Source organism: Neltuma alba, unplaced genomic scaffold (genome assembly GCF_004799145.2).
Source record: "Neltuma alba isolate B1F8T4 unplaced genomic scaffold, ASM479914v2 tig00012335_pilon, whole genome shotgun sequence".
Taxonomy (NCBI): domain Eukaryota; kingdom Viridiplantae; phylum Streptophyta; class Magnoliopsida; order Fabales; family Fabaceae; genus Neltuma; species Neltuma alba.
Genome location: NW_021636844.1, coordinates 209,617 through 236,613, shown reverse-complemented (window position 1 = coordinate 236,613; position 26,997 = coordinate 209,617). Strand labels below are relative to the sequence as shown.

Sequence of the window (26,997 nt, the reverse complement as noted above, 5' to 3'; positions counted from 1 at the left end):
TCATTCGTACCAAGCTTTAAGAGCTTGTTTTAAACCATATAAAGCCTTTTTCAGTTTGCAAACATGATCAGGGAAATTGGAATCTTCAAAACCAGGACGTTTGATAAAAACTTCATCCAAACTATAACCATTCAAAAAAGCACTTTCAACATTTGTTTGATATAATTTCAAATCTTTTATGCAAGCAAAGGCTAGGAGTACTCGAATGGCTTCCAATCTACCTACTAGAGCATATGTTTCCTCATAATCAATACCTTCTTCCTGATTTTGTTCCTGACAATTTATGTAGATTCATTGAGCTTATTTTTGAATACCCATTTGGTGCCTATGATTGGATGGTCAATGGTTTGGGTACTAACTCCCAAACTTGATTTCTCTCAAATTGGTTCAGCTCTTCCTGCATTGCTGCTATCCAGAATTCATCGAATAGAGCCTCATCAACATTGGTTGGTTCAATGTGTGAAATAAATGCAGAGAAACACACTTCATTGAACACTTGTCTCCGAGTTTTGACCTTTTCATTGACTTCACCAATGACTTGTTCTAGAGGATGGTTTCTATTATGCCTCCAAGCTTTAGGCTGTTCTAAATTTTCTTGAGAAAGAGATTTATTTAAATCATCCTTGTTTTCTAAACTTTCTTCTGGAGATACTTTGTTAGAAGGTTTGTTTAAATTTAGTTTCTCAAAGCTTTGAACGATCTCAGCATCATCATCTAGAGGTTTTTGACTCAGTTTCAGCAAACACAACATGTAGTGACTCTTCAATAGTAAAGGTGCATTTGTTGAAAACTTTATAGGCTTTACTACAGTTAGAGTACCCGAGAAATAAACCTTCGTCCAATTTAGGATCAAATTTATTGAGATTCTCTTTATTACTGCTGTGAATGTAGCACTTGCTTTTAAAGATCTTTAGATGAGCCAGGTTAGGCTTCCTTCCTTTGTACAGCTGATACGAAGTTTTCCTAAGCAATGTTTTGATGTAAGCTCCAATAGAAATATAGTAGGCCGTGGTCATTGCTTTAGCCCAGAACACTTGAAAAATCCTTTTTCCTTCGACATTGCTCTTATAATTTCTGTGAGCACTTTGTTCTTTCTTTCCATAACTCCATTCTGTTGGGGAGTTCTTGGTGTTGAGAAATTATGGTCAATCACCTTGGTCATCACAGTAGTCTGCGAATTTGTTATTCTTGAATTCTCCTCTATCATTAGTCTCGATTGACACAATAGAGATACCTTTCTCAATTTGGACCTTTTTGGCAAAAATGATAAATGCGCTAAATGTCTCATCTTTAGAGGAAAGAAACAGAGTCCAGGTAAATCTTGACTAGTCATCAACTATTACAAGAATATATGTTTCCACTGAAACTTTTGACTCTAGACGGACCAACCAAATTCATGTGGAGCATTTGGAGTGGTCTTTCAGTTGAAGCTGTCTTCTTTGATTTAAATGAGGACTTGGTTTGTTTACCCTTCTAACAAGCATCGTAAACAATATCATTTCAAATTGAATTTTAGGCAAGACATTTATGTTAAAGCCAACTTTCTTCATCTTTGCTAATAAAATAGTTTTTAGAAAGTTGTGAGTTAATTTGAATGGTATAGCAATTACCATCCCTTGGAGCTCTCAGCTTTACATTTAATTCTTCCTTCTTTAGTGGCAAATCATCTTTGCTTGTGACTAGACATTCTTCTGAGTCAAAGATCACCCAGTTGTTTTTGTCAATACTCTGGCTAGCACTGAGTAGATTCTGACATAGTCCTTTTACATAGTAGACATCTTCTACTTTCATTCCTTTGTTACTTCCTATTTCTCTGATTCCAGCTATTCTCTCGGATTGATTTCCACCGAAGCTTACTTTGCCTCCTTCTTTTAGTTTGAGTGATGAGAACTTCTCGGTGTCACCCGTCATGTGTCTAGAGCATCCACTGTTAATGTACCACTTGTTTATCCTGGATGCTTTAAGACATACTTGCAACAGAACAATCACGTTTTAGGTACCTATACTTTCTTGGGGCCTTTTTGGTTACTATGGTTTATCCTGGGTACATAACTACCTTTGGGCACCTATTTTAATATGCCATAAGTCCCTTTCTTCTTGTGATGACAAGAAGAAGTTGTATGACCTTTACGGTTGCAATAGGAACATAATGCAAAAGGATTAAAGGAATGAACAACATTTCTAAAAAATGTAAGATACGACTAACCACAACTTTTCTTCTTTCCTTTCCTTTTATCTTGAGTAGGATCATATCCTATTCCTGTTTTATCCATTGAGCACCGTTGGGCTCCCAAAATTACTTTGAGCATTTCACTACCCCTAGGGAATTTTTCCAAGGTTTTTGTGAGCTCCTCTGCTTCCTTTTTATTTTGCTCACATTCTGTGCATACTGGAAGTGTTGTGTTTCTTTGCTTTGCTTGATGTTCCTCCAGAATTTTTATCTTTTTCATGGAGCTTACCAACTTCTTTGCAATTTTTACTAATTTTGAATGTAATGCATTGTATTCATATTGTAATTCATCATAAGAGGGTTCAAAAGTGATTACCTCATTTGTCTCTGAATCTTCGTCTTCTTAGGCCACGAGACAAATGTTAGCTATCTCTTCATCATCGCTCTCTTCTTCCTCTGAAGAATTGTCTCCCCAGATTGGCATCACAAAGGCCTTCTTCTTTCTAAATTTTCTTTCTTCTTCTCTCTATCCTTCATCTTAGACAGCTGAGGACACTCTGCTTTGATATGTCCCAGTTTTTTGCACTAAAAGCAAATGATTGGATCCTTGGGCTTGTTTTGAGAAGTGGAGGCTTTATGTTTTGATGAAAACCTTCTTCCAGCTTTGTTTCTGTAGAACTTTTTGAATCTTCTGACTATAAGACCTATTTCATTGTCCTCTAGATCTTCTTCGTCATCATTTTCACTTTCTTGAGTTTTGAGAGCGATGCCCTTACAATTTTTCTCATTCATCTCCTTCTTAAATTTCTATTTGCTTTGATACTCTGCTAGGCTTCTGAATAGTGCAGCAACAAAGCCAATTGATTATCCCTTCATTTCCTCAATGGCTGTTACTTTCGGCTCCCATTTCTTCGTGAGGCCGCTTAAGATTTTCCTCACTTTACCTTCTTGACTGTACTTCTTGCCAAGTGTAGTAAGGTGATTAACGAGGTGTAAGAATTTAACTTCCATGTCTCAAATGCTTTCTCCATCCTTTATTCTGAACAATTCGAACTCTGTGGTGAGAGTGTTGATTCTGCTCTATTTCACACCAGTTGTTCTCTCGTGGGCAATCTCTAGTGCCTCCCACATTTCCTTTGTAGTTTCCAAAATGGAAACTTAGAAATATTCTTTTTGACTCAAGACACAAGTTAGTATGTTGATAGCTTTATCGTTTAACATCATCAGCCTCTTATCTTCTTCATCGAACTCCTTGGGACTCTTACTAACTTGTTGATCGTCTACCTTTTTCATTAGAATATAGTTGTCATGCTTGATTACGTCCCATAATCCATATTCAATAGCTTTGATGGAGGTCTTCATCCTCATCTTCCAGAAGGTGTAGTTCTCTTCGTTGAAGTCAGGTGGCTTTGATGTTGAACATCTTTCAGGTAGCACACTGTCTTTGAAACCTACCATACGATCTCTCTTCGGACTTTTAAATCTACCGAAAAGACCTACTCTGATTCCAAATGTTAGTGGTAGTTTCACTCAAGAGGGGGTGAATTGGGTGAGTTATAAAAATTTTAACATATTGAAACAGTGCTGTAAATAAAATAGAGAAGGTAGAGTTAGAAGGAGTTCATCGCAGAGTGAAGACATAGAGTTGTGTGATAATGATACTTGTTGATGCGTAGTTGATTTTATTTTGCTACTGGGATTTCTATGAAATCTCATTCCTTCCAAATTTACCATGATTCTAGTAGGGGCTGAGGCATTCCGAAAAGGGAAGAGTTTAATGGAGGCATAGCTTCATAGTTTTACGTTCCATGGCATGAACTTGATATATGTGTGTAATGATGCTGGAAATTGTTGTCTATAGACCTATAAACTTTGATAAATATTTTGAAGTAGTTTCTGTATGAATTTGGCTATAAGATTTTGTATGCTTAAAGCACACATCTTGAGCTTTAATTCCATGGGTAATTCACTAGAATTGGGGATGTGTGCAAATTATGGTGATTTTTCAAAGTTAGCACTTTAAACCTGGAAAACAGTTTTGACCATATGAACAGTGTAAATTCCATACAGTTCTGGCACTATTCCACAACGAGTTAGCCTTTGACTTTTCTCATGTAGATCTCTTTGAAAGCTTTTAGTGGGACTTGGAACCACTTTGTATTGATTTTTCTAGAATTACTTATGAATTTTCAAAGTTGGTCGAAAAATCTAGATTTACCAAATGAACAGTACTGGTGAAAGCAAAAATTCCATATTTGGTTTCTTGCACTATAGGCCATCCAACGTAGTTCCAATTGACATAAAATGAACTTGAATATGGTCCATAGCTAAGGGGTTACATATTACACATCCTAACATGGACTAGCGAGGTGTCAGGTGGGATATGCAGAGTTAATAACAGTCAATAGACATGTATTTAACATTTAAACTCACAATAACCATATACGTCAAATATATCTGCCAATCTCATGCAGCTGATAATTTCAAAAGAGATAACATACTTTTTATTTATTTAAAAGATATAAATATCAATGAAGATCCTATGTCATATGCAATTTTTGAACCTAAATCCATCCTTATATCCCCATTTCTGCTGATTAGGCCTATAGACTAAGTTCTTTCTATTTGATTGGCTACTCTAACAAGCTCACCAAATGAGTGATATGGATCGTCCAAAGACCACAAAGCACTTGGTAGACCATGGGTCCCCAGTCGAAGAACTAGTGGGGTGTCGCAGTCCCTCGAAGAACTAGTAGGATAATAATAGTGGCCAACCATAGAGCTGTATATGAAGGCCAATACCACGTTGCAAGTATAAAAATCTCAGTAATTCCAACCATCTCCTTCCCCCACCTAAACTAGATGCACTGGATTCATAATAAAATACTTATATATATATAATCAACCGAATTCTAAAATAATACCTCATAGTCATAATCATTCATTTTTAACAATACAAACAATTTCAATAACATCCTACAAGATAGTTCATACAAAACATAATATACTGATATAAAAATTAGTTATAAAACCACTCATCAATTTTATACCAGAGCATACAACAAAAACAAATTTAGTTACCTAGTCTCCTAGCTAACAGTTAAATACAACCGAAGTCCAGCCTCGAAAATGCCACAATAGGGTTTATATCTACAAACAAAATTAAAATATTATCTCTATAGTATTAGAGTAGGCTACTTATAAAATCCTAGCCTCTAACTCCTTCTCTAAAAACTTTAACTTTTACTCAAAATTCTAGCTTAAAATGCATTTTTTAAGGTTTAGAATGAGAACATATATGTATTTATATATAATCTAGACCTGATTCCTAAATTTTTTCTTCCTTAAATATCCTCTAGTTATTAGGTTATATCATTAGAATCATCAAATTCATAACGTAGATAGAAAAATCCCAATTTATAACTTATGGTCTATCTTCATAGGACTTAGATAAATAGATTTAATACAAGCTAGGTTATTCTTACTACAGAAGTGAAACCATTGATCTGACCATTGAATTTAATTTTCTATCTATTATGATACTATTCTCTAAATTATGGCTCAATCTAATGGTGAACAAACTTAAAAATGCTGATTTACTATTTAAGACTCTATCTACCAAGTCTTAAAAAATGAGTTGAAAACGTGCCTAATAACTCATAACTCAAATATGAAACTAATGATCCAACAATTGAAATTGATGATTTGGATGTCATAAACAGGATGACCAAATTTTAGTCTAATCCAATAGTTAACAAACTCAAAACTAGCACTTTTCTGAGACTATCTCATATATGTGTGAAATTTTTTTTACTTACTCCAAACTCTACCCACTACCTCCTATATATAGGTTCCTTAAGCTTCTTCACTTCAGTAATTAGTCAATATGGAACTTCTATACCATGCTATACTTTTCGATTTCTATAATATCACACACATACACACAAAAACATGATTAAAAAGTAGTAGTAATAATAATTTGCCTATATTTAAATTTTCATTAGCTTAATAGTAAAATATATTTATTTCCAAATTTAATTGAATTCTAGAGATAAAAATAAGGATTTACAAAAAGGAAAGTAATGGAAACAACACTCAAAAATTTAGAAAAATTCAAGAAAAATAGGGAATGAGGTTCTGAGGCCTGTGTAGGGTTGAAAAAATAATGAAAATACCCTTGGAGAAAATTGATGAAATTCTCAGGGTTTTGACTAATACAAATATTAGCTAGAATTGAATTATTTAAAATATGAGGAGGTCTCAAATAATTGGAGAAAATAGGAAATAATACTTAAAGAATTATCATAGGTTTTAAAAATAATTCTGTCCCCAGAAAGCAAAGAGGTTGGCTTTAACAAAAGTTTAAGTCTAATTATACATTATTGGGGAAAAGTTAAAATAAACTGTTTATGGTTTGACTTTTGACTTGAGAAAAATAAGAGAAATTTCCCGTGATGAAAAAGAAGTATTGATAACCATAGATAGATTCTCAGAGTTATGAACTGATAGAAAGAATTCAATCAAGTTTACTTCAAAATAAATATTATTAAATGTTTTAATGGAAGAACAAGGGAAGAGCATCAATCCCTCTTTAGGCATATTATATAATGTTGTGTGTGGTTAATTATGATGAAAAATAGTTGTCAGAACATATCCCAAGGTTATTGGGTAATTCAACACAAAAAAAAGTATCCGATACAACATAAAATCATAAACTAGGTGGAGGAATAGCCAAGGTATGATTATGCAAGGATTGCTCCCTATTTTAGAGCAAATTTGATGAGGGGACATGAATGGTATAATATATTTTGTTAAGGGTTAAGTTTAGAAGAATGGAATTATGTAATACAATATCATGCTTTCTTCACATGTGTGATAGGTGGCATGTGATGTGTCCCATGAGGCAGCGCTTCTATTGAATGAAGGGAACACCTAAGAGGATTAGAGGACAAGAATCAAGAAGCTAAGGGGCACATAGCTAAAGAGATTAAATGAAGGGCCAAGATCAAGCCACACACACACAAAAGATCAAAGGCTAGGATTAAGCAAATGTTTATAAATATCTCCTCTTCCTATTTAGGCCAAGATTTCAACTAACACAAGAGAAAAGAGGAGAAGAGACCAAAATGGAAGAGGAAGAAGGAGAAGAGAAAGAGCAAGGGAAAACATGCAAGATTAAGCAGCAAAACAAGATATGTTCATGATTTTTGATGTAATTTCCATTACCTTTGTTGTTATTGAGCTTGGTTATGGGTTTTGTTGGATTTTGGGAGCTTGAAACCCTAAGGGGACATGCTGCATGAAATTGACAGGGTCAAGGGAAGATGAAATTGATGTTAAAATAATGTTTAAAGGCTTGAAAAAATGAGAATAAAGTAATTTTGAGATGATTTGTGAAAGATTTCATGGTTGTGTACCTAGGGTCATATTTTTGGCCACGATTGGGTCATGAATCTAAGGTTAGATTTTAATGATTTTGATGCTTCCAATGTGTTTAAAATGAAAAATCATGTAGGGTACGAGTGAGGAAGCATTAAAATTGAAAATGAATATTTTGAACCCTACAACCATAACCTCTCAGCCTTGTGTGTTTTATGGGGAAGGAGTTGGATTATGATTATTTTCATCTTAGAAATGAATTTTACAAGCAAAATTATGAGAGAATAGCATGTGGAATTAATTTAGAAAGATTGAAAATCAAGCTTAAAAGTTAGAAATTAATATGGTTCAACAAGAACAAAGTGTTGATGTTGTTAATTTCCTTGGCTCTAACCAATAAATACCAATTATGTGTTGATGCATTTAGGGCCATCTGACATCAAGGAAGAGGAATAGTAAAGGTTGAACAAGTAACCCTGAGGTTAATGGCAAAAAAGAGCCAAAGAGAATAGGAAAAAGCTTAAAGACATAAGGTAGTGAACTTACCTTTATTATATGCTTGATATGTATGCTTGTGTGTTAATGTTGCTTGATGATAATTTAGATTATGAAAGGTTGAATCTTGCTCTCTCTTATATATTCTATGGACATGTGTGAATGAAACACTGAGCATTAGAACATGTCATTTTATAAGCATAAAAGCATGAAAGCATGTAACCAAACATGTTATTCACCAAGCATTAGTATTACATATCCATGGGTAATTGTTTGCTACTGAAGAAAAGAATTGAGGAAACGTATTGTATTACATTATGTAATTTATATGCTACTGTGCGATATAAATGTGCCACTCATGTTATGTGATGATAAATGATGATAACGGCATGTAAGACTGGATATGGTGATGTATGGGCTGGTTAGTGCATTGATAGAATAGTAATATGCATAAAAAGAATTAATTATAAATTATTAATGCAAGTAAAAGGGATGAATTATCCATAAATGAGCAACAAAATGATAACAAAGTGGAAGTGAGGCAAACGATTGAGTTTGCCCATGAAATTTTGCATATTTAAACTACATATCTTGAGCTTTAAAGCAAGTAGTGGATTACATAAAATGGATGTGCACGATAAGAGTTATGATTGCTCAAATTTAGAGCAAAGAAACTAAAAGGTATATTTTTTTACCAAATAAACAATAAAATTCCATGAATTAACTATACAAATTGATAAGGGTTAGGTCTATATTTATAGTTCTAACCTATAGAGAATTGAAAGAGCTTCAAATAGAATTTTGAACCCCATTAATATGAGTTTTCTATAATTAGTTATGAATGATCAAAATTGGACCAAAAGTCTGGAATTTACCAGTGAATAGTAGACCCAGAATTAAATTCTTAAATTTTCAATCTATGGGCTTGTTTCATGATTTGCTGGAACTATAATGCTTCTGGATACATACTAAAAGGGGTTTAAAGAAGGATGTTTCATTAAACATACAAGGCATAGCTTGGCATTATATAACATGCTTGCAAATATATCATTTCCATAACATATCTGTTAGATTTAAGGTTTTGATTATAACAATTTAAGTAAGTTCCCGTTTAATATGTTGATCGATCATCTAATTGATGAAAGCACTAATAAATGGTAAAGTCTTCGTACTCACTTAGTATTCTGGTTAATTCACCATTTATCAATTATTTTATCGATCAATAATTAATCGATAACCTGTTCTGACATTGCTTAAAAACTTACTGGTTTATCGATATTTTTTTGGTTGTCCAAGTATGTTGTTAGGTTCCTTAATCGATTAGTTGACCGATCAGTGCTTTATCGATCAAATGATCGATCATCACCATCTTACTATACTAAACTATGTTGAGTCATTTTTGGATCACCTAATCGATTATTGAGTTATCGATCAAATAATTGATCATCCAAACTTCTAAAACTTCTGTTTTCACATAACGTGATCGATCAAGGCTTTTCTTGACCTATTTAAACTAAGTTCTTCTACCATGTTTTATTGATCACTTAATCGATCATTTACTTGATCATTGAATATTTTGTGACTTATCTGATGAAATTTTTTTTAAACCTTTTATCAATCAATTTATCCATTATTCATTTAATGATAAAGTGTTCGATCAATGACGTTCAAAATCTATTTTCCTCATTCTTAGCTTTATCAATAACATAATCGATCAAACAGTTTTCGATCACTTGTTTGATCATTGTACAAGTTCATTTCATAACAAGCTTTTCACGATGATTTCAAAATCTCTCATATTTTTTTTTATCTTTAAGCTTTTCTTAGTATTCCTTTTACACAAAATCCTCTATTGAAAAGATTTAAAGGCCTAGATGGATTTAAAAGTTTTATTCTTGCAAAAATTTCTTCTGAAAGTCACTTTATTCATTTCTCATTGTTTATTGATCAGTTATTCGATCATCTGTTGATCTATGAGCTCATTGATAAATGTACATATATATGACTAAAGTTTTCTCTGTATTTTATCTAAAACTTGATCGATCAACTACTTATCGATCAAGACATTGATCAAATATGTTCAGTTCATATTTAAAGTACATGTTGTCTAATTCATTGCTTTCCAAATTGGTATATGAATATCAATGATCATTATTTGTTCAGTTGCCTTTACAAGTTTCCTTCTAGAAGAGAACTCACTTGTTTTGAGTATTGTTACAAATTACAAAGCAAGCTCAACGATTATTTAGTAGCCTGTAACCTACCATGTCAAAAACATTAATAATGAACAGTCGTTGTAATTGCCAAATACACGCAACCAATTTTTCCAATGGCTAGAAGCTCTCCATTCTAACGGTTAATTAAATGGCTCCAACTATAAAAGGCGTGAGGAGCATTGAATGAAAGTATTGAATACGCGAGCTACAGTTTACTGAAATACTTATTGTTGCATTCAATACTCTGTTTTTCTTTTACCGAGCGTCAATGTTCATTATTCATTTACTCTATGAGAGAATTTGATGTATTTCTTTACTCATTTTTCTGAGAGTAACTCAAGGGTACGGACTCTTGAGAGGGATTGTAACCTTACGGGTAGTAAGGGGAAGTGATTGAAAAAATCAATTACTATACTAAGGTGCTAAGAGCCCGTTTAATCTTGGGATCATAGTGAAAATCTTAGAGGTGTTCTGAGGACTAGATGTAGGTCAAGTGGTTGAGACCGAACCAGTATAAATCCTACTAAACGCCATTATTCCTAACCAAAACTAACTCATACTTTGTGAAACTCTAACATGCAATAGCCAAGACATAACATTGCAAGGAGCACCCACAAGTCATACGTAAAATTTCATATAGCTCAACCATCTAATGGCAATAAGATAAGTGTAACAACAATGCAATGTTAACAACAAAGTCAATTAAATCTTGCTCCCTCAAGTGAAGTAAGCCTTAACTCTCTCTTCTTGTTCTTGGTTCTTTCCTTCACAAATATCAAAGCCTATCAACAAAGGGGCATAACCATTATATTCCATATCATAACAAAACTCAATATAGGATCTAAATATGAGCTCAAAATTATGAAATTCATCTTCCTTCCTCTTGAACCCCTTAGGCTGAAACACTTCCTCTTTTTCACCCAAATTTCCAACAACAACAATATCAACCATAATCACATAATACCACTTGATTCAAGTCATAAACAACCTCTTAAACTAATTCCCATCATCAAAAACATCCTCCACCAATCCTATATAATTTTGCCCAGCAAGAATGGGAAGGGAAAATCATCGATTTTCAACCACAAAACCCAAGATTTCTAGGCATTAAACCAAATAAGATTAACTATTACCCTTGGATCTAAGTTTGGTTGGTTCATTTTCTTGCCTTGTCCTCCTCTTTAAGCTTTAAGTTTTCAATCCTCAAGAGTTTCCCCTATGGAAACTGAAATTTGAAGGAGGTGGGAGACGAAGATGAGGCTTTATAAAGGTCTTTGGATAATTTTGCCCTTAACCTTTTTCAATTTGGCAAAATTATGTGATTGATTGATAATTGATATATATGAGGTCATAATTCCTAAGGGCTTATATCATGCACATCTTGAAACTTCTTCTTACTTCTTCCACTTTCCAAGTGGCACCAAGAATAGCTTAGTCAAGAAGAAAGAAGATTTTTCACAATATAACCTGTATAACTTTCTATCAGCTTAAGTAGCTTTTGTGCTAGCAGACCATAATTGTCCCAGATATTTTTAATCACCTATCCTTATCTTTTACCATTTATTTTTGAGTCACCACCTTTTTACTTTTGAGTCACCACCCCTCATATGTTTTTAAAAGAATAGAAATCCTTAGTCAAAATTAGTGGTTAAAAGTATTACTTTTCCTTCCAGAAATGCTTTTTAGAGTTACAGAACTCAAAAAATTCCCCTGTTAACTTTAAAATCTCTCTTTAATTCCAAGGAAATTCCATGAATTTTTCTGGAATTTAACTTCCCCTATAGATATTTCTTTTTAAATTTCCCGGATAAAAGCCCTAATTAGCTTAAATGAGCTTTGAATATTTTTAAAGCTAATCTGGGGGTAATTTGGGAATAAAATCACCTCTTCAATGTTCTAAAACTCTCAGGTATTTTATCCATATTTTTTCTAAATTTTTTGAGGCCTTGAAGTACATGAAATAATTAAATTTGGCTAATTTTTCTTAATTAGTCAAATATTGCGAAAATTACTAGAAAATTAATATTAATTAATTTCCTTCATATTTTTGACTTCTGGGACCATCATCCTATTCTAGAGAATTTTTTCTAATTTCTGGGGTTTTCTAGAAATTTTCAAAGCTCTCCATCATATTTCTCTAATTTATACTGACTTACCCAAAATACTAAAAATTCCACTTTGGTCCCTATCCTGACTTCACATCAAAAGTTATGCAATCTACATTAACACTAATATTCTAGCCCTTAACCATCTTTAGATTAAGTATACTTTAGTCATAAAATACTGGATGTGACATGATAGGGAAGGATTTAGTTACTGAGATGTTGTCTTACTCCCGTTGTTTTACCATTTTCAAGAAACAATACATCAGGAGGACCTTCAGGGAAGATTCTTGAGGCTCAATAGTTACAGTTGACAGTGTAGAGTTTCTAGACCTAACTCTATGCAATCTTTTAGTATATTGCCATGCATCAGGACCGTATTCATTTGGAACTTATTTTACCTTCTTATATTTTTATGTTGTTCATCTTAATGAATGCATTGCATCTTCTATCTTTAGTTTATTTTGTTGAGACACTAGCTTGAAGTGCTGGTAGTAGGCCTAAGGCCCTTAGATTGCTTGTGGTTGAATTATTTATGGATCCACGATGTGATAATGACAATTTCAGCAAGTTTAGTCATTGTTAGTATTGATTGAAATAGTCAAATCTAAACTGCTGTTATAATTTATCAATCAAGGACTTGTTGTTTTATAACCATGTTAGCTATGACTAATCTCTCCTAACATGGTCTGCGTATAAATGTGCTATATGATAGTTTATGTTGATTACATATATAAGTTATTTCTTTTTCTAACCATGATAGCCTTAATTGAAATCAAATGCCTTTCTATTATGGTTAGCTTCTTACTAATGTCATTGCTTCTAAATAATCATGATAGGGTATGTTTATTAGTTTCATTCCTTTCTATCATAGTTAGTTCTAGTTAGGTAAGTGGTGATGGTACACTTTTCACCCTACAAGTTTTTGGATTTACAATTATGTCCCTACTTGAGTTTAGCCTCAGAATCATCTTATCAAGGATCCTAGCATAATTTTTGGCCTTTAATCATTTCCAATTCCCATACTCAAGCCCTTGAGACTTTATCGAAGTCTCTAACTTACTTGTCTCTTAGTTTTAGGAAACCTTTACTTTGCGATTTAGTTCCTAAGATTCCTCTTGTCCTTCCAGATGACTTCTGGAACTCTTGTTAAAAGAGGTCTAGTAAGCAACCCATTTCAGGCTAATCCCAATACTTTTAGGCACAAAATTTGAGATGTTACATGAAATATCCTTCCCTAAAAACCCTATTTAGTACACATTTGGAAGTATTACGGTTCCAGCGGTAAACGAAACAAGCCCGTGGATTGAAAATTTACATTAATTACTTGAGTTAATATTCACTAATAAATTTCAGATTTTTGATCCAACTTTAAAAATAATAACTAATTATAGAAAAATCATATTGAGGTAGTTCAAACTTATATTTGAAGCTTTCTCAATTCTCTACAAATGAAAAATATAAATCTAGACTTAAACCTTGCCAATTCATATAGTTAATTCATGAAATTTTACTATATTTGGTAAAAACTATACTTCTCAGCTTCTCTACCCTAATTTTGAGTAGTTATAACTCTTAGCACACACATCTATTTTAAGTGATCTATCACTTGTTTTAAAGCTTAGGATGTTTACTTTAAGCATGCTGAATTTTACGAGCAGATTCAATCATTTGCTTCACTTTTACTTTGTCATCATTTTGTACCTCATTTAGGGATAACTTATCTTGTCGCATCCCGCCAATTTAAACTTTGAAAATGTGAATAATAAATTAAATAAAGGGTCAAGTAGTACAACAGAGCTAGAGCCAGAATCACTTTTGAATTAAAATCTGATTCTTGTTCGTACTGATATTTTTAAAATTATCGGTCAAGGAAGGGTAAAATGGGAAAATTTGTGAAATTTTTCAAAAAATTCTCAAAAAATAGTAAAAAGATAAATTAAAAGGTTTGGAATTCTATTTGAGGTCCTGGAGGTGGAATGGCATAAAAATAAATTATTACAGAATTTTCTGTAAACAGAGGTTTTTAAGAAGAACAATAAAAAAAATAGCTTGAAACAATTATTTTAAATACGTAAAGGCCTCAATAATTCTAGAAAAAATAAAAAAAAATTATTTGAAGATTTATTTGAAATTATAAAATTATTTTCAGGCCCTAGAAGGGTAGGAATTAATTTTTGAATATTTATTACCCAAATCTTATCTATAAAACCAAATTTTGGAGAAAATTCAAAATAAATAGTTAAGGGCTAAGATAAATTTTAAAACTTTTCAAGGGACTTTCCTATATTAAAAGAAAATTTTTGATGGAGAGAAATAAATTTTTAAAGGCCCAAAATTATTTTTACAAATAGTAACCAATATAATGAGTTTTGGTTAGAAACCGATAATTTATGATTAGTCCACACGTCCCTTTTGATTCTAATTAGTTTTGGACTTCACTTGGACCAAGGAAGCCCACCAATTTTGTGTAGCCCATGGTCCCTCTTATTAAAAAAAATTCAACCCCAATTTGAGCCCAAAATATATAAGAAAAATGAAGAACAAGGGACACTCAGCATGATGAGCTAAATTTTGGGGGTTATGAAGAGGGACACATGTCCCTTTAAGTAGCAGAAAATGAGACCATTTGGAAGGGGAAATGGTCAGCTTGGAAGCTCTATAAATACCCCCTAAAAGATGCAAAATTTGGCCAAAATTGAAAAAATAAGGGAAAATTCTGTTCAAACAAAAACTCAACCTTAAACAGCTCTAAAACTGTGCAAGAGGAAGGAAAAATCATCAAGCTTCATCCAACAATCCATTAAGGTATGTTTAAACTTGATTTTGGCTAGATTTAAGGGTTGTTTTGGTTGAAATCTCATGACAAAATCCAAGCCCCTATTTGTTCATTTTTAGTCACAATGATAAGGCATTAAGAAAGGATAGAAACCATGAATATGAGCTTAGAATAACATGTTTAATTGATGTTTGGATTGAATTTTGGAAGAAAACTAAAGTTAGAGTATATAAGTATGTAATTTGGCCACTATGTGTTCTTGATGTTAGAGATTGTTTCAATGTGATTTGATGATTTTTAATGAGTTTAAAAGGTGTTTTTATGTAGAGAAACACCAAGAAAAAGTATTTAAAATCATTGGAATCAAAAATAAAAATTTTGAAATTCTAAAGTATATTATTCAACCAAATCAAGTTGAAGGGAAAGGAGTGTAATTTTGTTAAATCTAATTTAATATTTGGATTATACATGAAAAATTGTGTAGCAATGGCCCAAGAGATTAGTTGAAACAAAGAGGAAATAATAATGTTAAAAATCAAGAAAAAAGGGTTTTAATTGAGTATATTGTTGAGAAATAGTGTTTATGCTTGAATTATTTGTAATTTGGAATGTGTTTATTGAAAAGACCTTTTCTTAATACATAATTATAAAACCATTTTTAAGATGATAACTATGATAGAAAAAGAATTGAGTTAGAATGTTAAAATACTACCATAATTATAAAGAGTTTGTCTTATTCTGAAAATATCCCAAGAGGCTCAAGATATATAAAACACCCATGAGTTTAACAACATATACAACAAAGACTCAGGGCACAATAACTGCCCACAAGCCCAACCTAAACATTCATCCTACAAAGACTTAGGGCATAAGAAACACAGGATACTCAGACTAACTCACACGTCATACACATAAGAGTAACACATACAGCAGATCTTATGGCCTCCAGCTATTCTAACAAGACTCCATCAAATGCAGTCATCCAACAACCAAACAAAAGAAAGTACTTGTCAACAAAGTCATGGGCCCTAAGATGGTAATATACATAACATTATATGCCCAAACCAAAAGAGGACTACGAGGTTAGGCTCGCCTATGCCTCTTGAAACATCCTTACTTTTACCCCTCAAAGTACACATTCGTAAGTGTTATGGTTCAAGCGGATCACAACACAAGCCTATGGATTTAAAATTTCAACATAATTACTTGGGTTACTATTCATTTGGTAAAATTTGAAACTTTCAGATTCCATGCCTCAACTTTGAAAATTTGTATCTCCTTGTGTACACATCCAATTGAGGTATTCTACCTATCATTTTAAAGCTTAGGATCTGTACAACATGTATGCCAAATTTCATGGGTTAACTTATTCATTTGATAGTTCAAACTGGAGTTGGAAGTTGACTGCTCTAGCACCTACGTTTTATTCATTAGACAATTCTTACTTTAATCATTTTTATTGTTTTGGCATGCATAAGTTGGCCTTATCCTTTCCCATTCATTCTTACACCTTTTCATTCATGCCATAAAAATTCCAAACAAATACATTACATCATTGGCATTCATATACATAATTTAAACAATAGGAAAATCATACATTAACCAATAGCTTCAATCATTAACATGAATAATTCTCTACTTTCTTCTCCTTCCTTCTCATGCTCTCTTTCATGCAATCATTGCCTATCATACTTGACCTAAATGATTGGTTAGGGAGGGATGAGATTCGGGAGAATCTCAGTAGCAAACAATAGCCACCTAAACATACATGGCAAGCTTGGCATTTATAACATGCTTGCAACTTAACATCTCTATAACATAATGACATGTTTGGAAATCATCATGCATTTATCATAAAACACATAAGCCTATGGCATATTTCAAACACATTCACAATCACAACACATGAGTTCATAAAATCATATAACATAGAAACACATCATACATGCAAGCAAATACCAAGCACATAAGAGCAAGGTCAAGTTTGCTATATTGTGTCCTTGAGCTTTCTTCTTACTCTCTTTTGCTTCCAACCATTGAGGTTGCCTGCTCAACAACATCCAAACCTTCTCTTAGATGCCTCAAGGTCTTAATCACAGCCACAAGGGTCACATTACTCATTAGGACCAAGAATTACACAATATGGAAGACTTATGCCCTTAAACTTAATCCCTTTTTCTTTAATTTATAATGTAGTGTTCTGGTTTTGTAGAAATTGTTTCCTTAGGCCAATCCTATAAAATTTTGCCCAAGGGATCCAAATATGAGCTTAGATTCATCAAAATCCAATTTCTTCCCCTAGTTCCCGGTCAAAACCAAAATCTGCCACTTAATTTTTAGCTTGAATCCAATACTTCCAACTTCATTCTTTCATCTTATCCCTACATAGTTTTTCATTTTAAATACATCGGAAGCATCAAAATCACATCCTAGGCATAAGAATCAATCCTGGATGAAACATTTTCTCAAGTTACACAATAATAAAATTCAACCAATTTCAGCATAAAACCACTTGATTTATGTTCCTTTCAAGCCTTTGAACATTATTCTAACATCAATTTCATCTTCCCCTACTCTTAAGAATTTCATGAAGCACCTCCCCCAAGGGTTCCAAGTTCCCAAAAATCATTAAAATCCATATCCAAGCTCAACAATAACAAAGGTAGTGAAAACTATATCAAAAACCATGAACATACTTCGTTTTAAAGCTTGATCTTGCATAGGACCACTTGGCCTTTCTTTCTCCCTCTTCTTTCTCTAGAAACCCAAGGTTTCCTCTAGGTTGGACGAAAATGAGGGAGGGGGGGTATTTATAGAAAACAAGGCTGAATCTGAGCTATTGATCTTCAAATGTGTGGCTTGATCTGGATTGTCCATTTTCTCTTTCAATCTCATGGTGACAAGTGTCCCATGACATCATGATTACCTCATCATGATGACATCATGATTCTCATCATGATGACATCATGATTACCTCATCATGATGACATCATGCTTACATCATCAATCCATATGCTTTTAATCCAACCGTACACATGTCTTGCATCTAACCGTACACGTGTCTTGCCATTCTGTACCGTATAGGGTACTTTTTCAGGTCCTGACTTACCCGGGACCATTGGGACATGTTCTGGCACTATTTTCTCACGTCAAATAAATCTGCATGGCATTACATAACATGCCTAAAGAGAGAGTGATGCTCTTCCCTTGTTCTTCCATTCAAATAATTAAAGTAATTAATAATATTTATTTCGGAGTGATCTTGACTAAATTCTTTCTACCGATCCACAACTTCGAGAATCTATCTCCAGGTACCAATACTATTTATTTATCATAGGAAATTTCTCTAATTTTTCTTGAGTCAAAAGTCAACCTCTAGTTGACTTTGATTTCCCCAGATACTTTCCCCGGATAGTACGTAAATAGGCTTTAAATTTCATTAAAGCCAACCTCTTCACTTTCTGGGAACAGAATTATTTTTAAAACCTGTGATAATTCCTCCAATATTTTCTCCCATTTTCTTCCAATTATCTGAAGCCTCCCTGTACTTTAAATAATTCATTTTCTATAATATTCAAAATCAGTCAAAACCTTGGGAGTTCCACAAATTCCTTCTAGGGGCATTTTTGTCATTTTTAGCCTCATACAGGCCTCTGAACCTCATTTCTATTTTTCTGAAATTTTTCTGAAGTGTTCAAGCCTCAACCTACCATTTCCCATTTTCTAGGATTTTTCTGGGATTTTTAGGCATAATTTTTATTTTTGCCCTTACTAGCTCAAAACTTCACAAAATTACGATTTTGTCCCTGGTTTGGCTTAACCTTAAAATTCACCTCATAGAGGCCTCCAATATAACCTTCAAAATTTCGGACCAAGTGGAAGGAAACAATCAACCACGTATACAAGCTTATTTCACAAGCTTGCTTGAGATATTTTGCAAAGTCATGATTAAACCTTATCCAACCAACTTGACCATGTGTATGGGCTTAGGGAGCATGAAATTCTATAATTCTTTGAGCTAACTAAGTGCCCAAAATCTGGTTAGAAAGAAATGGGATTAATCTAGTTCAATCCCAACTACAATCATTTACCCGATTTTCTCCTTTTAGGCCTTTTTATTAGGGAAAATAGCTCGGGGCCTCCAAAAATTCATTTATTCCCATGAAAACTCCAAATTTAATATAAAAGTATGATCTGAAAAGTTTGGAGATTTTTCATAACCTATGACTATTTATTTCACATTTTTTCCAAAATCGGGCTTTTACCGATAGAATTTCAGAAGTAAATTCCCCATAAATTATTTCCTTCACTTCAGGTGCTTAGGAACAATTTTATAAATTCACATATATTCCTAAGGAACTTACCCATATTTTTTCTTGAATTATTGAGGCTCTTATATAATTAAAACAATTATATTTCATCAATTTTTACTATTTTCTTCAAAAATAACTATTTTTGGAAAATTTCACAATAATTTATTTTGGGTTATTTTCACTTCCAAAATATCATATATGACTCAAAAACCCCTAATTTATCCTTTTTGCATTTTTAGGGAATTTTTGAGAATTTTTCATAAATTTTCTATTTTGACCCTTAAGGGACCCGACATTGTCACTCCAGCTCCCTTCTGGTTTCTGAGCATTGCCAATATACCTTCTATTGACTCTTAACTTAATTTTCTCATGGTATAATTATAGAGAAAGGAATATCCCATCCCTCTCTTCCCAGTGACGTAATTAATTAAATAATATTTAATCGGAGTTGATTTTGCCAAATTCTTTTCTATTGGCTTATAACTCCGTCGATCTGTCTCTGGGTTTCATTCTACCCCTTTCATCACAGGGATTTCTTCTAATTTTTTTTAAGTCAAAAGTCAAACTCTAGACAGCTATTTTGACATTCCCCAAATAGGGTATAAATAGGCTTTAAATTTAATTAAAACTAACCTCATCAATTTCTGGGGATGGAATTAATTTTACAATCTGCGTAAATTCCTCAACTACTGTTTCCCAGTTTTTCCTAATTATTTTAGGCCATCTCATACCTTAAATAACTCAATTTAAGTTACTATCTCAAATTGCTTAAAACCCTGGAATGACTTCAAGGCATTTTCATCATTTCTAGCCTTATATTGGCTCCAGGATCCTATTTCCATTTTTCTGGAATTTTTCTGAAACATGTGGGCCATTTTTGATAACTTTGAGCATTGATTGACTAGACCTTTTATCATTTATAATTAGGTCCCTACTTGGCTCAGGAATCTTTTCATTGCAATTTAGTCCCTGGGAATCCTTCTGTCCCTCCAGGGAGTCTCTGGGACCTCTGCCAAAAAAGGTCTGGTAGCCTGCCCATTTCAGACTAATTTTGATACTTCTAGGCTTAAAATTCGGGATGTGACAAGTGCAGCCAATTGCTCAAAATCACGTTGGTCAAACTTTACTACCAAAAAGTCAACTTCTATCCTTTTATCATACCATTCTTGCGTTTTCTTTTCCTTTTCCTTTCATTTAGCATTTCCCATCATATAACACATACTTAACCATGATTTTTTGAGCAATTATTCAAATATAAGGCATCCATATCATTGATACATATTTCGATATTAACCATACATAAGCATAATATTACATAACAAATGTCACATATATACAAAGATGGTAAATAGCTTCCATATACTTCCGTAACATAATTCCTTCCATCGATATACAATCTCCCTATTCTTGAACATATTCTTGGGGTTCCTATTGATTATTTATACATTGAAAGGAATGAGATTTCATTGAAATCTCAGTAGCAATGAATTAGAATTATCATGTAAATCAAACAAGTATAATGTGACATGTTATAAAACATCAAAATATCTTTAAGTCATATAAAATCATATTTTGCATCATACCAAAAGAGAAACATCAACACTTTCACATTGACATGTTTTTATGCATTTGGCCAAAGCACAATCAAATGTCATCAAATCAGTAATTAACACCACATAAATTCTTCAATTCAAGTAATCAACACAATCACATTAAACAAGCAAGATAAACAATCAAATTATAATTCAATGCTACCTCTTAATCCTTGATGCAATTAAGCCTTCTTAAGGAAATTACACTCTCCTTGAATTTCCTCCACAAAACCTATCAATTCAAGTGTAATTCCAGCCACATTAACAATTATTCAACTTAAATACAACACTTAACTTTAAACTTTCTTAATTCCCCCCTTTTCTTTGATTTTTAACGTAATTATTCCCTCTTTTTTTCCATCAATCTCTTGGTCTATTTATACCCAATTTTTCATGTAGAATCCAAATATCAAAACAAATTTATGAAAATCAAACTCCTTTCCTCTCAAAAAGCCTTGGCCGAATAAGGGCATATAGGTTTCTAAAAATTCTATTTTTTATTCCAATGATTTTAAAGACTTCCCTTTAATATATCCCTACACAACAACACCTTTTGAACTCATTAGACTCATCAAAACACATCAAAACAAACTCATACCTCATGAACATGTCATGGCCGAATTGCCCCCTTAGGAAATATATCTTGATTTTCTTCCAAAAATCAACCCAAACATCAATTAAACATGAAGATTCCAACTCATTTTCAAGGCTTCTATCCTTGCCTAAAGCATATACATATTAACTAAAAATGGACAGCACCTTAGCCTTAGGTTACCACTTGAAATTCCAACCAAAATAAACCTTAAACTCAACCAAAACAAAGCTCAAACTTACCTCAATCAATCCTTCATCAAAGCTTGATGATTTCCTATCCAAAAGCACTTATCAAATTTAGTTTCTATCTCAAGAAAACAAAATGACAACATCTCCCCTTGTTTTTCCAATTTTCTCCCTATTTTTGGGTAATTTTGGCCAGAAGAATGGCCATGCGACTGCTATCAAGCTCTTAAATTTTCAAATCATGCCAAGTGTCCAGTCTCCAGAATATTCCTACTGATACTTTGTATGAAATTGGACTTTATTTCCATTTAATAAAAGGGTATGGAATCTGCACAAAATTGGGCCTTCTTTGGGCTCAATGTGGGGCCCACAAATAGTTTGGGATGGCCCACAAACCAAATCACAATCCCAAACCATTTTGCAACTTAATCGATTACTATTTACTAGTAACATTCAATAATTTTTCTAGACCTCCAAAAATTCATTTCTCTTCATGAAAAATCCCTTTTTAATATAAGGACATGATCTGAAAATTTTTAGAATTTTTCTCCACCTCTAACTATTTATTTTGAATTTTCCCTAAATAGGCTTTTATCTGTAAAACTGTGGGAAAATAAATTCTCAAAAATAATTTCCCATACTTCCAAGGCCTGAAACCAATTTTATAAATTTCTATAAATATTTAGATAATTAATCCATATTTTTTCTATAATTATTGAGGCTTCTAGCTATTTAAAATAATTATTTTCCTTCAATTTTTCCACTATTTTCCTGAAAGACCAATTTCAGCTCTAGGACCTCCATTGAGGTTCCAAACCTCTAATTTAGTAATTTTCTATTTTTAGGAAATTTTTGAAAATTTTTTTCAAATTTTCCTATTTTGCCCTTCCTGAATTGATAAATTTGAAAATGCCAATCCGAACCCTTCTTGGGTCTCACACCATGTTTAGTTTCTCAGCCAATCTTCTTTTCCTATTGGTCCTTAACCAAAATTTTCATCCCTTCTTTCAATACTATATTTGGCGGGATGTGACAAAGAGCAAGATATATTATAAGTGAATTATGATTGAACATGAAATTTAAGTCGAAAGCAGCTTAGATAAGCAAAATTCATTGAATTACTAGCTTGGCTATTTTTATCCCTTGAAATATTGTGCAAACCAAATTTATGAGATGCCATTTATCTTGAGATAAAAATTTAAAAGTATTAATATATGCATGTAAGGGTTGCGGACTAGTTTTGCACACGTGTTACAAGACATATTGTTGACTTGGTTATCCTTCAATGACAAAACTGGCTGCTAAATATTTAGACATATTCAGACGAGTAATGTTGGCCTAGGATGATATACTGGTATTATCATAAGAAAAAATAATGACACGATGCAACTTGTATCAGAATCATTGCAAACTCTTACCATATAATTAATAAACGAAACCATATAATTAGAATCATTGCAATTTAGACAGACAATGGTAATGAAACCAAGCACAAGTTATTCCCTTACCTTACCAGGTTTGCGCATCCATTTGACTTACACCATTGAGCTCTTCGTACTTGGCTGCCTGCGTGCCTTAAAATTTCAGAGGACACAAACTAGCATCAGCATATAGTGAAACTGGAATAAAGAAAAGGAACCAAACAATACATGAACTACAACCATTATAGATCTCTTTTGAAATCTGAAAGCGATATTATCTATAAAACAAACTTCTCTGCTGTAATTTTAGATAAAAAGTTTGAAAAGTAACTTATGATTAGGTCTAAAGCTTATCAACATAGTTATAAGAAGTAAAACATATTCACCAGCCATCACACGCAAGTCTCTTGCCTCAACGGTGACATAATCTGGATTAGCTACCACCATAGGAATTCTTTTGGAAACACAAAGCTCCAATATTCTTTCAAGGGCTTGAAGACTTATAGGACGTGCATCCCCAAAGGGAGTCCCCAAGGCTTCGGTGCCATGAGCCAAAACAAAGTCAGCATCTTTTACATTCTGCACAACCTGCAAGTCTAGGCCCTAGAAGAGAAAACACTTCTCATTTCTTAATGCCCAAGATCACCAACTTTAAATTTTTTTCTTAACCCTTGTCTTTCCCTAGCACATTTATTCAAACCCATCTTCACCAAATTAGTTTTAAGTCAAAACCAAAGATGCAATTCACTTGAATAAGAGCAGAGACCTTACACCTTAGTAAATCTACAGCTTAGCCCATTTTACATTCCTTAATTCTATTATCCTTCAGAATTTACATTAGACAATTAAACGGACAAAATGAACCTAGCGGCTGGCAATAAAGCTAATTGACTTCAATCCTGGGGCTATAAAACTGATTACTCTTCAATAGTCCAGACGTCCAATGCTTTAAAAGTAACACTGCATAAGACAATTTATGGTATACTTGGATCGTAAATAACAGAGGGGAATAGGAAGTTTCAATGAAACTTTCTCTTCCAAGATAGAGGAAGGGACATTATAATTGAATTATTCATTCCTCTTCTGCCTCTCTTCGTCCAATTTCTTTAGATTCCTCCCCTTCCCTTCCCTTCTCCCAACTCCCAAACATGCCCGTTAGAGTTTAAGGAGCATCAAAGCATTGTGAATTTAAAAATTCAAGCTAAAAAGTATTGCGGCTAACTTACCTCAAGAGATATTGCTCCCCAGTCTTTTTAGGTCAGATGGATACAAGATCTTCCCATTGCTGCAAACTAAGGATCGTCCCTCCTCTTCAAAGTAAAATTCACAAACCATAAGAGAAAAACAAATGACATATTTATAAACACAAGAACAATATGATAGAAGATGTACCCATGAGCATAAATTGCTATGTATTTCATAAAATTTTCACAATCAAGAGGAAGTAGATGGTCCAGTAAAAGAGCAGATTGAATGTAATTAATCATGTCACCATTCATAGAAAAGCCAAATAAACATTTATTGAAAAAGAAACAAATAAAAAGAAACAACAGTATTTGAAAATAATTTAAAGAGATGATTAGAGTGGGCTCATTCAGCCAAACCAACCCATGAAAGAGTCATAACTTCAAGCCACTAATTGATATAGAAAATCAAAGTAATCTCAGTAAAGAGGTATTATGGATGAAGAAAGAGAATTAAAAAATAAGAGGATAAGCACTGCAGGTCATCATGCATTATAACAGAAGCAAATGATACGTGTCATGTGCATTTTCTTACTTGAGAAAACGTTGCATACATCTATGTGGATCAGAAATACTGAACAGTATGGGGAACTACTCTCCTTCAAGCAGGAGCTCACTTCATCCCTTATTTCTATTCTATTCTCAATGGAAAACTTACAAGGTTTTCAAAACGTGCTACCAAAGACACAAGGCTGGCCAAACATAGAGCTAACTGGACATGAATGAGTGAAGCTTCCGCTAACATAAATAAAGCTGAAAACAAACTTAACATTTAGAAATTAGTCGTGGTTCACACTTATCCCAGACCACATTATTCTTACAGCATCTAATGCACAGGTCCAAGAAGTGATTATACTCATTGCGGGTCCTAGTCTCACTGTCCATTGGCCTTCTAATGGCACCTAATTCATAACACGGGATATGGAAAATAAAATTGCACCAATTTTCTTAATTACAAAAATACAGCACCATCAGTAACAAACGTTTTGAAATATAATAGTTGTTTGCCTATCTTCTTGTTCAACCTTTGTAAGTATTGATGGGTGAGTTCTCCGCTAGTGACGGCTCCAACAAAGAGAGAGGTATCAAAACCAAGACTCGAGTTTTTCCATTGTTACTGATGAACGTCTTGAGGAATTGCTCGTGATAACCATGTTTACACCACTCTTTGCTAGAGATTCTACTAAGAAAAATTAAAATGATGGAACCATTAGAACTATGTCAACAAGGCATGCTAAATTAGCCTCGATCAAACCCTTCTCAGTCCTTTAATCCTCCTGAAGTCGAAGAAATCCTCAAAAAAACCTAACTCAAAGCTCACTACTATTGAACCCTTCTCTGATGGCCAAAGTATAGATTCCATGTAAGGCTGGGGAAGAAGAAATCTACCAAAATCAATTGCAATCTCAACAATCTTTCCAACAGCAACTTACTCCACAATCTCCTTCCTCAAGTAAAAGGAAAACAAAGTTTCGACGAAAAATCTGAAAAGAGAAGCCTGATCCACCTAAGAGGACTGGGACTTTGAAAATTAGGGAGAGTAAGGCTTAAACTTAGTCATCCTCGCAAGAAATTCTTAGCAAGAGAAAAACGTGGTCTACGTCAAAGCTTCCTATAGTCTTTGATGGTTATAAGACAGAGTTAGATATGGGTATCTCTAAAGTTCAAGAGGCTATGGGGCATGCTCGGGAGCCTTCTATTTTGAAACTACCAAGACAAAAGAAATAGAAAGCAAGTGAGGGAGCCAATCATCCAAGTTCATTACAAGGTAACCCTTCAAACATCCCTAGAACTTTGCCTAGTCAACTTTTGGACGGGAATCTAGATGAAGGGATAGAGTTAAGAAAATACAAGTATGATTTTGCTACTAGGAAATTTTGTCCAGTGGTTTATGTTGATCTGGAACATATGAAGAAGAGTTAGAAAAAGCTAGACTTGTTAGACCCCTTGAAATATTTTGAAAAATAGTTGAGAATCACTGTCTTATAGCCCTAAAGTGGTCAGACACTTCTGCTGTAATATGAAGATTCATGATACATTTGATAACGAAGCAAATCTTACTACTCAGAGTTATTTGACCACCAAACAAAGGAGAAGAATGATACGTTTGGATCCAGGACTTACATTTGATAATGAAATGAATCTTACTTAGAGCTATTTGACCACCAAACTAAGGACAAGAATGATATGTTTAGATCCAGGACTTATTAGCACCCTTCTAGGAACCAATGATGATGAAAAACTGAAAGAGGTGACCCTGCCAGAGCCTTTAAAATCCCCAAACAGTGTGACTTTTTCCCTAAAAAGTTAAATTTCAGCTCGAGTGAGATGTGTGACTATTGTAGACTTATTCATTACATCTACTTCAAGGGCACAATAAATAAGGCTGGTAGTTACTCTCATTTGACTCAGGATGACTTTAAACTACTTGCTCAGATTATTAGAAGTAAGAAAATCAACATTAGGACACTAATTTACAATGAAATAAGAAACTTCAGTTTAGTAA

The 26,997-nt window shown here is 33.3% G+C and overlaps 1 pseudogene; it reads right to left on the bottom strand.

The window, feature by feature from the left end:
* Positions 1-25,663, bottom strand: LOC114726072 (uncharacterized; annotated as a pseudogene).
* Positions 25,664-26,997: the final 1,334 nt, after the last annotated feature.